The sequence below is a fragment of the Anomalospiza imberbis genome, chromosome 7 (assembly GCF_031753505.1).
Source record: "Anomalospiza imberbis isolate Cuckoo-Finch-1a 21T00152 chromosome 7, ASM3175350v1, whole genome shotgun sequence".
Classification (NCBI taxonomy): Eukaryota; Metazoa; Chordata; class Aves; order Passeriformes; family Viduidae; genus Anomalospiza; species Anomalospiza imberbis.
In genome coordinates this window covers 24,990,891-25,002,725 of record NC_089687.1, presented here as the reverse complement: position 1 = coordinate 25,002,725, position 11,835 = coordinate 24,990,891, and positions in this window count along the sequence as shown.

Here is an 11,835-nt window from a genome sequence, read left to right as displayed (position 1 = left end):
GCAGCCTATTTTCCAGTATCAGCATATCCCAAGAATGGCAAGTACCGGCAGTTGGTTTGCCAGCCTCTGGCACTGACAGATCAGAAACTATGTCCAACTTTAAATCCTCTACAGATTACTCTGGGCCTAAGACCAAACAGTATACCCTGTCTCAAACACAAGAGAGGAGCTCCACCCTCCAAAACCAATTTAGCTTGTTATGACCTACATACTGAAAACCATACACTGGCACTTGCATACTGATTTAAACAAAATCAAGATGTTGATTAACTAAAATTAAGATGCATAGGGCACAGATGAGTCCTCTTCTACTTCTTGCTTCATATTGGGCCAAAAAAAAAAAAAAAAGAATGAGGAGACATAGCTTTTGTTTTCTTTTTGTTGTTTTTTATTTTGTTGTCACAGTATTACATAGAAAAAACTAATCCCTTTCATTTAGCAAATCCATTTTGTTTCTTGGAGGGTTAAATCCTGCTTGCCTCAAACAAATGAGTAATCCAATTGGCTTCAATGTGGCAACTCCCAAAAGGCAAATAGGATTTGACTCCCTCCAGAAAGCAGTACACAGATTTTTTTTGTGAATGAGCTGTTTGAAATGCTGGATACTTTGTGTGCTAGCTCTGGTGCTGCCTATAAACCCATGAGTCTGTCAGCCAGTTTTTCTTGTGCTAAAGGTTTAAATGGCTTCCTATGGCTCTAAATTTAAAATAGGGCCTCCAGCTACAAATCATAAATTTGACCATGTTGGTTTTGTCAGAGAGAGACAAGAGGGAGGAGAAGGAAGCAGTCTCTGAAAGCTGTAGTTAGGGCTAATTTACTGGATGTTTTAATTTGCTAAGAACCACATAATCTCCTAGGACTCTTGCAAAACTGTAAGTTCTCTAACATGAGAGATCAAGAGTGACTGAGCCACACTGTATAAACCTCCCCAGATTGCTGACACCAGGGGCTCTCTCAACTCTTCCCTGACTGAATTTCTATATTCTTATTAAGACCTTTCACAAGAAAGCAGACAATTGACCTTTTGTTTGTCTCACATTTGCTACTGAGAGTGCAGGCTGTTTTCAGAATAGCCTGAATTTCTCTTTTTTGACACCTCTGGTTACTTCACAAAAGACAAACTGGCCACCTCCCAGCACCCACCTGAAATGCCTGCATTACAACAGAAGGAGATCCCTTGACAAAAATACTCACACTGGCAGAAGACCAGATCAAGAAGGTAGTTAACACTTCGTATTCATGAAATTCATCCAAGGAAAATAGCTTCAGTGATCTAATTTTGAGAGCTGAAAAAATGTGGAAAAATCACCCTTTGGCTCTTTAAAAACAGTCAGATGCATAGAGGCACTGAGTTTCAATAGCAAGGAAGAGGAGAGAAAATCACAACAAATACTGTGCCAAACACATTTCATGTTGATTTAGCTAAGCCAAAAGACACACTTAGTGCCATCAGAGAGAATTGCATGCCCTAAACTCCTATTTACTCCTATTTACTTACTACCCTGACTAGAAGTGTGGTTTCCCAGAGACATGTATCCTTTAAAAGGTAGCAAGGATCAGGCAACTAGCATTTTTAGGAGAATATTTGTACCCTTTAATTTTCTTTTTTTTTTTTTTTTTCAGAGTAAAGCTTCCAGAAGGAGAGGGGGAGCGGAGAAAGTTGTTATATAAGCAGTGAGGATAGGGAGTTCTGATTAGGTTTGTACTCTGGGCTGCAAAATAAATAATCAGATAAAATGAGAATGCAAGACCTAACACCAGGACTGAATATAGGTCAGGATTTTGTTTCCTGGGCACTTCTTCCCTGATAATGCAGTACAGGGAGGGTATTGCAAACTGGCATAGTCATTTTCAACATGTACTCTTCACTACTAAATTCAAATACTGTACTTTAAAGAAAAATCTTTGTATTCAGAATAGGCCTCAAACCAAAATGCTGGATGTGAATAGCTCCTGTCTGCTGTACAAAGCTTGATTTAGTACCACTTTGGAGCAAAGGACTCTATTCCAGTGCACTGCACAGGCTGTGGGGATGACAGCAACTATAGCCCTACAGCAGGAGGAGGGCCCTATGGACAATCTTGTCCTGCCCTTGGCAGAATAAAATGGTAGAAGTTGAGGACAAATTTGCAGGATGTGACATTCTCTCCAGAGAATTTTCACAGGCAAGACCATGCAATCCATGACCATTTGAAGAAAACTGTTGCTCACCTTCTTAAATTACTTACAAGGAGTTTGACTTCAATAATATAATAGCTTTCACTTTGGTAGACATGAAACAGACTCCCAAGCCTTCAAAGAGCAAATATCATTGGAAAAGAAGACAGAAGTCATCCATGAGCTGATTTGAGATGGTTCCTTGAAGTCTATTTCTTAAAGATTTTTTTTCCTCCAGTCTAGTCAAATGTGTGAATTAATAGATCTCAGTAGGGAAAAAACCCCACAAAATTAAAATAATCCAAATCTCATGGTATGATCTGAAGTGCTTTCCAGTTCCACCATGTGAAATTTGCCTTCCAACATCACATAGGAAGTCTTGCTATCTTGGCTCCTGTAGGGGCAGTGCAGAGGTGGACTGAACCTCATCCATGTGAGTCTCCCAGGTTTTGGGGGGGGGACGGGACAGGGGGGGTATTCTTTGTCACATGGAGGGCATTTCCAAGCCATCTTCTAGGAAATTACTGCCTCAAATCTTGTTCATTGGAACTAGGTATTTCAAATCCACTACTTAGCCCTACAAATCTTTAATCTTATAAACACTTCTAAAATCTTTGTCTTAAAGGCTGTAAAAGACAAAGCAGTGCTCAGCTGCTCTCTCCTGAAATCCTGTTGAAATTGGAGTGAGATACCAGGCTGAAGGTGATTTAAAGGGAAAGGAAGAAGAGAGGACATTTACAGTTACAATCATGACTGTTTAAATGTTAAAAACTTCTGCTTTGAGAATTTGCAGTGCAGGAGTGCATCAGAGTTGTAACCATGAGCCCAGCTAGTCAGCCAGCAGGCTGCACTTACACAAGACTCAGTCCAGTAAAAAACTACTGATTTCTTTCCTGTGAAAAAGAGGCAATTATTTCAGTAAAAACTTCCCTCTTTTTAACAAATACAAATCTTGAAGTATGGGGTTTTTTTTCCAATGTCAACTGCTAGTAAGTACTGTAAACATAAACGAGAACAAATAGAGGAACAAAAAACAATCTTTTTGCTGGAAGATACCAAGAGTTCAGCTGAGATGTCTGAGCACATTTGGTGGCCAGTGGTGCTGCTGGATTCTAATCCTTTCCAGATAACTCTTGGAAGAAAGCAAGCTTAACCCCATTTGACCTATGCTTACTCAGGGTGTCTTTTCCACTCCAGCAGCTTGAGCCACATAAAAAGGACCTTGTTTTTACAATGATTTTGATAGGTTTTCTGGGAAACAAATGTGTCTGATTCTGAGGGAAGGTTGATGTGGTTTGTGCCTCTGGAAGTTGACTTGCCGTCCGTTAACCTTAGTTGCAGCTGTTGAAGTCTATTGTGCCAAAATAATGAAATACAGCCCTGATTTCCTTTCTTCTGGGTCAGGTCTTGACAGTGAGTGACGTTCTCAGCTCTGAGAGCAGCTGGGGTCACTGGCTCTCAGAGAATTAGGCTCTCTGTCTCCTATGGAAACTCTTCAGTATGTTGTGGTTGTTGTTTTGATTTTCTAGTGATGTCTATTTTTATACATGTCTGTAAAAACACAGTTTACCCTACTACCACACGGATCCTTTGTAATGCCTTGTCAATAATGTCAAGCCAATGTTACACTCAAGCCCAGGAATTACTCAATTTTTACAACTGTGGTCTTCCAAGACTATTACAAAGGCTGCAGCAGAATGGTTTAATTCAGAAGTATTTCCTGCATCACTATCAGTGGCTTATTTTTCCCGGGTCTCCATTTCCTTTGCTTTTCCAATGGTTTGGGTGTTCTATATTTATCCAGTTACCAAAGCACACGTGGGTAACTGAACTAAGTGCTTATACAAAAGCTTTTCACCTGAATTTTTGCTTTCGTAGTAGAACCCCCTGTAATTTTACTGTCTTGAACTCCCACTCATCTCTGCTGAATACAGCTGTATAAGATTTTAGCAGTGTGTATTGCATTTTTAATTTACTGTATGCCTTTTCCTCAAATGAGACGCAGATGACATCTGCTGCCAGAGTGACTCAGCACACGAAGAGCTGCAATCACAACCTGTCAGCCTATATGAAATGACCTGACCCATTTATACTTTGAAAGTCAGTCAAATCTAAATACCAGATACTAGATTAAGGTGCAGGTGGGTGGGGATTGGAATGAGCCTAGGAGAGGTGAGGGAAGGGACAGATGGTGTCCCTGAGCTACACAGGCAAGCAGCGGAATAGGGACCGATGCAGGGTGATGCCTGGACCTCTACCCTGCCATCCTGGGCAGGGTTGTGCTGGTTTGTAGCCCACCCAAACAAACACAGCAGGCAAATGTATTACTGCAGTTGGAGGGGGAGAGAGAGAGATATGCAGGGGCAGACTGGGGGAGCCTGTATGAACCTGTCTTCTGCTGCAGGAAGAGAAGGTAAAATGACTGGTTTCACAGGTGGCTCAGAGAGGATGGCCTGCAGGCAGTAGAAGCTTGCAGGGAGCAGTTGCTCACTTTATCTTCAGAAGTAATTTAGGTGGGAGAAGAAAGGGCACAATGCAGCTCAGGCTTTGGCATATGAATGAAATCCATTAGGTAGTCAGCAGTCAATCCAGTGAAAAGGCGCTTCCTTGCCTTGGGAACAATGGGTTTTCATTCCTAAGTGGACAAGATCTTTGAAGTGATGAGATTAGCAATCTAATGCTTCTTGGTCTATTGGATCAAGTGTAATTTTCCAGTAGTGCTTATCAGTGTCCAGACTTGTTTTTCATAGGAATGTAATATTTTTACAAGGTCATGTTTGGCAGTTGAGCCTAGGAAGGACCTGCATGTGTGAAGATGTCATTGATTTTAGCATATCCACTGGAAAGTGCTGATTGTTTACAAGACTGGGAAGCTGGGTTTAGTGCTGATTTTTGTGTATGCCACAACATTGTCATATACTTGTCATATTTTCCTTCAGAGTAGAAAAAGCTTTCCGTGAATCTCTAAGCTAAATCCCTCTCTGCAAAAAAGATTTCCTCATTTAGAGATGAGAAAACTAAACCAAGAAATGATTCAGTGGTTTTCTCAAGTTCACGGAATGATCTGGGACCTACTTCATGTCCCTGGTAGAAGATGGCAGGTTTTGTGGCTGAAACTAGTGGCAGGAGTCCTTTACCCTTTCTGTGACCTAGGAGTTATATTACAGCTATGAGCCCATCTTTTTTTTTTTTTTTTTTAAAGCAATCAGGATGAGTTCTAAATGTGCATTGATTTTGTTTGGAAGAATTAATGGCTGAGGTGAAATGCCCAGGAGGTCCTTCAGGAGGGAATGCATAAAGAATTTTCAGGTTCTGTTCTTCATTCAAAAGGATCTCTTGTCCTCTAGTAATGTGAGTCCAATTCCAGGGATCTCTTTTTTAGAAGCAAAAGGTCCTAGATTATTTTCCCCTGAGATCATTTCCAGGGTTCTCTGCAAGTCCTGATGGCTTTGACTGTACAGTGTTTCAATGTGTGAGTGAGAAGAGGTGGAGGCAGCTGGCATTCATTCCAGAAATATGTGGGCACTGGACTTTGCCAGGGCCACGCCTGGGAATGTCTCAGCTCTTCCGCTGCAGGGATGCAAAAACACAGGCTGTTTCTTCCTTAGAGCTAGTTAGTTCAATCTGCCAACGTCACCTAATTTTCTTCTTGTAAAATGGTTTTGTGCTTTTAAGGTCCTTACCCTTCAAAGGTGTCTGAGTCTTAGTGCACACTCGGTTAGAGAATGCCCTGGAAAAGAAAAACCCTTGGCCACAATGTACATGACAAAAGACAGCCATAAAAAGGTTTTTAATTTCAAAATGCCACATCACATGCATTATGAAATGATATAAAAAGCTACAGCTGCTCTGCTAATAATACTCTACATGCTTTAAAATAAAACACTTTATGAACTTGCTGTCTTTCCTTTATCACAGTCTCAGTGTAGCAGCCTCAAGCTAGATACATTGCCATATCATTAAATAAAGTGTCCATCTTGCTGTCTCTTCCACACAGATAGCCTTTATGAAACTAGCAGCCCCTCTGAAATCAACTAAGCCACTTGCATGCATGAAAATGTTTGCAGTGAAATTTCAAGGGTCATTCTTTCATTTTGTTCGATTATGTTTCATAGATACACACATTCAGCCATTTCCCAGCCCTTATCTATAAAGCATCCGCCCCTCTATTTACATGGGAAGGAATAAAGAAAAGAGCAAACTACAACATGAGGGCGCTTCAAAGGCAAGGAACAGTGTTATCTGCAGAGAAACACATACCCACAGCCTGCTGCCCATAAGGAGCAGTCTGAAAAGACTAAAGCAGCACAGAGGGGAAAAGTAACACAGAGAAGGCCAGCTGTGTCTTGAGGCATGGTTTCTGTTGTCATGTCTACTGTAGTATAGGAGATACACCTTATTTTCATTAGGATGAAGGGAAGCTGAGCTGCCAGGCAGTGCCTTTAGATCCTGAGTGCACTCTTCAAACACAACATGTAATGAATACATGAAACAGTTCTGCTTGAACGGTGCAGCCATTCACAGTGTATAGTGTGATTAGCCTGTGGTTTCACGGACAGCTCTGATGAAGCTCTCATGTCTGAGCCTGTGTCACTGGGGACTGGAAGGGATGTTGGAAGGGAAGGGAAGCCCTTCCAAGCAGCATATAAATACGACTGAGGACAAGAATTATATCAGAGCTCTAAGCTGCCCATCGGATCGTTGAAACTTGAGATCTTTAAAGAAGAGTGAAAATACAAACTGTGTTAGTTCAGTAGTATAGCACAAAAACATTTTGTGAGCTCTGTTGTAAGTAATCAATACTTAATGTCACAATGAGCCTTTCACGGTTTCAGAAATACCATCTTAAAGGAACAAAGCACTCAAAGGATTAAAAATAATCTTTATGTGTCCTGCTAGGATAAACAGGGGATGTTTGCACTAGGTTGATCCTGCTGTGTTACACTCAGGTTGTAGCACACAAGACAGTGTTCTATTGTCGTATATTTCAAAAACCCGTCTCCTACACTAAAACAGGAATAATTCTAATTTGAAATTAACAACCCCATCATCATTTTAAAGTGGAAAAAAAAAAAAAAAAGGAGTCACAGCACAGATTCCTTTGTCAAGTACAACTTCCTGTATTTATCCCTGAAGTTCTCAGACATAGTTGATCTGCTGGGGAATAAACTGTACATCAGCACTGGAAAGTCAGGCATTAGGTACACATGAACTGATCACATTAATGCATAATTAGCACATAATTTTCTGGAGATCCCATATGGCTCCAATCATATCATTACCAACAGCAGCACATCATATCATCCAAAATAAGCAGGTCAATCCCTGACCTTTTTCTAGGATACATGTTTTGATAATAATAGATATTATTTTAGGCTAGAAATAGATTTATGCTGTAATTTATGATCCAGTTTTGGTTTTTTGTTTGTTTTTTTTTTTTCCTTAAGAGTGAATGTTCTCTTTGATGATCTTGGTGATGATGTCTGCTATCTTGCTGCTGTGGCCGACAATAACATAACAAAGCTGACTAGATCACCAGCTCAGTCTTACAACTGAGTAAGAGTCTGGCATTTTACCAGCTCAAATAGTGCTGCACTGGCTGCAAGGCACAGGAAAAAAAGCAAATATTTCATCTGTGTAGACGGCTATACAAATAGAATAGCAGACAAGGCAACCCCATCTGGGAAGAAAAAAGATGAATGTGATGACCTCCTTGCTTCAAGTTAAACAAGTAAAATCTTATCCCGGGTTATTGTCACAAGTTCCTCTCCCCTGTGAATGTGCACACAGGGCAGTGCACTATATCTGCAACTTGGCAGCATGACAAGAGCCCAGAGAGGATGTTTTGCAGTTGGGTCTCACTGTGCCTTATCTGTGTGCCTTCTGTGTGTGTGTGTGGTCAAGGTGCCAATGGCTGACTGAGGACACAAGACAGCAGATGCCAGTTAAAGCTGTCACATTTTCTTCCATTCTGCCTCTGCTCCTCAACCAGCATCTTCAATATTGCTATTCCATGTCAACATTCCATGTGTTTGCTCTACCTGTCTATTATGCCCTGCTTTTCTTGCACTCTTATTTTTTCTTGAAAGAGCACTGAACTTTGTCAGGACAAATGGAAGCTGCCGACTTTATGCTGCATGTCCCATATTTTGGTCACTCTCCCTTTTTGGCAAGGTAGACATGAATGTTGGGGTGTGATAGAGGTTTCTTTGCTCATTTCTGTCTATAAGGTCTGGCACAATAAGCAGTCTGAGATGAGATATTTTTGGCTGACAGTGTTCCAACATGCAATGCATGGCGCAATTTACTTGGCTTTGCTTCTTTCCACAGAAATTAGCAAAATCCATACGATGCTTCTTGCCTGTCAGGAAGCTATACTCTGCATTAATCTCTCATTCAGGAGACAGGCTATGTGACAGAGAAGATTAATCCTAACCACAGATAACACTTCCTGTCTTTAAATAGTTTTGGTAGATAAGTAACTTCTATAATGAAACTCTATCCCACAGCAGGGTTTTGGTCTAAGCCAGGAACTTTTGAGTTTTAATTCTGGCTTTCAGACAAAATCTCTTTGTGGATAAAAGTAAGTAGAAGGCTGGTTTTGCTTTTTTGTGATTTTTTGACAGAGAAGGTACACCCTCAGCTTTTTTCACACTCATCAGAAGTTCCATCTCTTCAGCACAAATGCATCTCTGCTTCTCTTGTTACTTCTTTTCCTATAACCTAGTCATAGAGTTTTCCCTGCAGATGTATTGAAAGAATAAATTATCCAATGTCAGAAAGATTTCCGAAGATGCAGGTCATGTCTTGAGGCAGATTCAGTCATGCAGAGTGCTCTGAGGTTGCTCTAGGGAGCCTGCATTGTTGTCATGGTCCTCACTAGTACTCAGTATTTACTTGTAAAATGTACCCAGCAAGACCTCATTCTTGATTCTGGGTCACACCAACATTCACTACTACTCATGGGTAAGATCTGGTCCAAAACCCATTAGAATCAGAAAGAGTCTTTCCTATGTTAGGTGGGTTGCAGTCAGGACTTTGCAGGATGCATGACCACCAGCCTTCCCCACTTCTGAATAGTACAGTGATGACCTAACACACAGCTGCTTTCTGAAAGCTTTTTTTACACAGCTGGGGAAGTTTTGGCCTCTAGAACATAAAGGACCATACCATAGGCACTGTCCAAACAATATTTAAAAAATAGGGTTCAGATCCCTGCAATCTCTTGGCAGTACTTGCTATTTAAATAATGTTTCAAACCCTGCACAAATAGACTCTGCATTGTAGTGATTTTCCTCAGATTCCTTCCACCAGACAAATCAGGGAGAGCAGGCTGTGACCACCAGGTCTTGGTGTTGGGGCAGAAATAAACAGAAACAAAAAATCTTGTATGTAGGAATCTCATGCTAACAAGCACATTTTAAAATAAGGATTGGTGATGAGGTAAATTCTTTAAAAGAACTTGTATTTGTTTAAGGGATCTTTTCTATTCTAGCATGCAAAATATTGGGCTACATATTGGAAGTTTATACTGAAGATATTTGTGCAGATGCAGGCATATGCAGGCATCACCGAGACACTAGAAACACTGTGACTATGATTTTAACTTAAACTAGCACCAAATGGTAATCTCCACATCCCTGGGGCTGTGCTTCTGCTTCTGCTGGGCCGTGAGCTAGCTACACAGCACTGCAGAGGCTTGCCTGGGTCCTACACTGCTGGAACCTTATTAAACACAGGCCAAAGTATCAAGCAAAGATTGGTTTCTGTATCCATAAAACTGGTAGCTATGAGCAGAGCTGAGTGTGATGCTTTGATGAATGTTTGAAGTAATAACCCAAAATTCTTCCTTAATGGTGAGAGAATGGACTCTATGGAGGTGACTGCAAAGTAGTGCTGTGGCTACTAGCGCTGTCTTCTAATGCCCCATGTGACAAACAGAAAGATGAAGCCAAGTTCCATTCTGTGGTATAATGATTTTTCTTGGTGCAGATGCAGGCACAAAGATCTCAATGACTGAAGCAAAGCTGTCCTTGACCTTTTTTCAGAACTGAGTGGGAAACATAAACCAGTGCCTCTGTATCCTCAAGAGGAGCCAATCGCTATAGTAATGGTTTATCACAAAAACAGATCACCTGTTTAGCCTCCCAGGCCAAGCAATGAGAAGCAAATAAGGTTTCTATTTCATGGATTAGAAGCAGGGAAACTCCTTTATCTGTGTTTGTTTTTGGCTAGGCCTTTACTGGCAAAGGGCTTGGGCAATGTGATTGAATGACTATGCCAGTTCAGTCCTGCCTGTGAGCAGCTGTTTGAGGTCATTTCCCCCAAACCCTCAGCCTTCCCCCATTTGGAAGTCCAGACAGCAGGGCTTTAGAGCACTGAGGCTCCAGGCACCCAGCTCTTTGCGGAAAGCAATGGTACCTCTGCCCAGGATGGAAACTGCGCAGCCACTTTTTCTACTTTTTTCGTTCTTTCATTTAAACCAAATGGGCCAAACAGCACTTTAATAACAAATGCATTCAAAATGAATGGAAATGCTGACTGTTAGGGCTAATATCCATGAGGAACATTGTTGTAGAAAGGGTTTCCAAGAAGAGTGCTCAAACCAAGTTTCTCAGTTAGTGGCCTAGGCTACAGCTAAGGTATCTCAGTATAAGGGTAATGTTTTTGGAGGCAGTGTGGGGTCAGCATAGGAATAATTTATCTTAGTTAACTGTAACCTCTAGCACTAGATCAGACTCCCACTTAAAAATAGGCTTTAGATACTCTGACTTTTAACTCTAGTAGTTGAAATTTAAGCTCCAAATATTTAAATCCCTAAATATAAGTGGTCTGCTTTTCCAGGGTGTTAGGCATATGCAATGCCTATTGATTTCAATGAGAATATCAACCATTTTAGAAAACCAGGCCATTGAAATCAGTCATTGATACATAGATTCCTAACTTTAAGCAGCCAGGTTTGAAATCTTTTCTAGCTTTATGCGGTTCTGCTTCAGCTTCAGCAGAAACTCAGTTTCATGAAGTGAAACCTTAAGCTCCCTTGACTTACCCCCTTCTAGCCCTATCTTCCATGCTGTGGTAAATATTCACTTAAGACTGATTTTGCAGAAGCAAACAACAACATCACATAAATTTAAAATACTACTTGAGTGACCTTATTTTTATACAACAATTAATACTGAGACAGAAGGGAATTTGTGCTGTAGAAGTATTCTCTTTAGTACAGATTACACATTCCAGTGGGAAAAGCAAAATTAAATACATAGTCAAGTTGACTACAAACACTGGGTTCCAGCTATATTTGGACTGCATCACAAACTAATAATACTAGAAAAATTAAAATGAGCACTACTTCTCTGCTGTAGTCTAGATTAATTGTGCTAATCCCACGTGACACTTGACCAGAAAGGAGCAGGAATGGATGTAGCAGGAAACTGTGTGCCAGGTCTGTGCCAGATAGAATCTACCAACTGTTCAAACACAGTCCTACTGCAGGGACAACTAATGCAAAGGAAAATAAATATGCTTAACCCATGTCGCTTACACTAGCTCAGCATTAGCCACAGTGACCAAAAGACTTTCCTCCAAGGAAAAGTCTTTATATGTTAGAGTTATAAAGGCTGTTAAAATTTCCTTTCTCTGACTGATACTCATATAATGGCACAGGCTTTCAGTGTA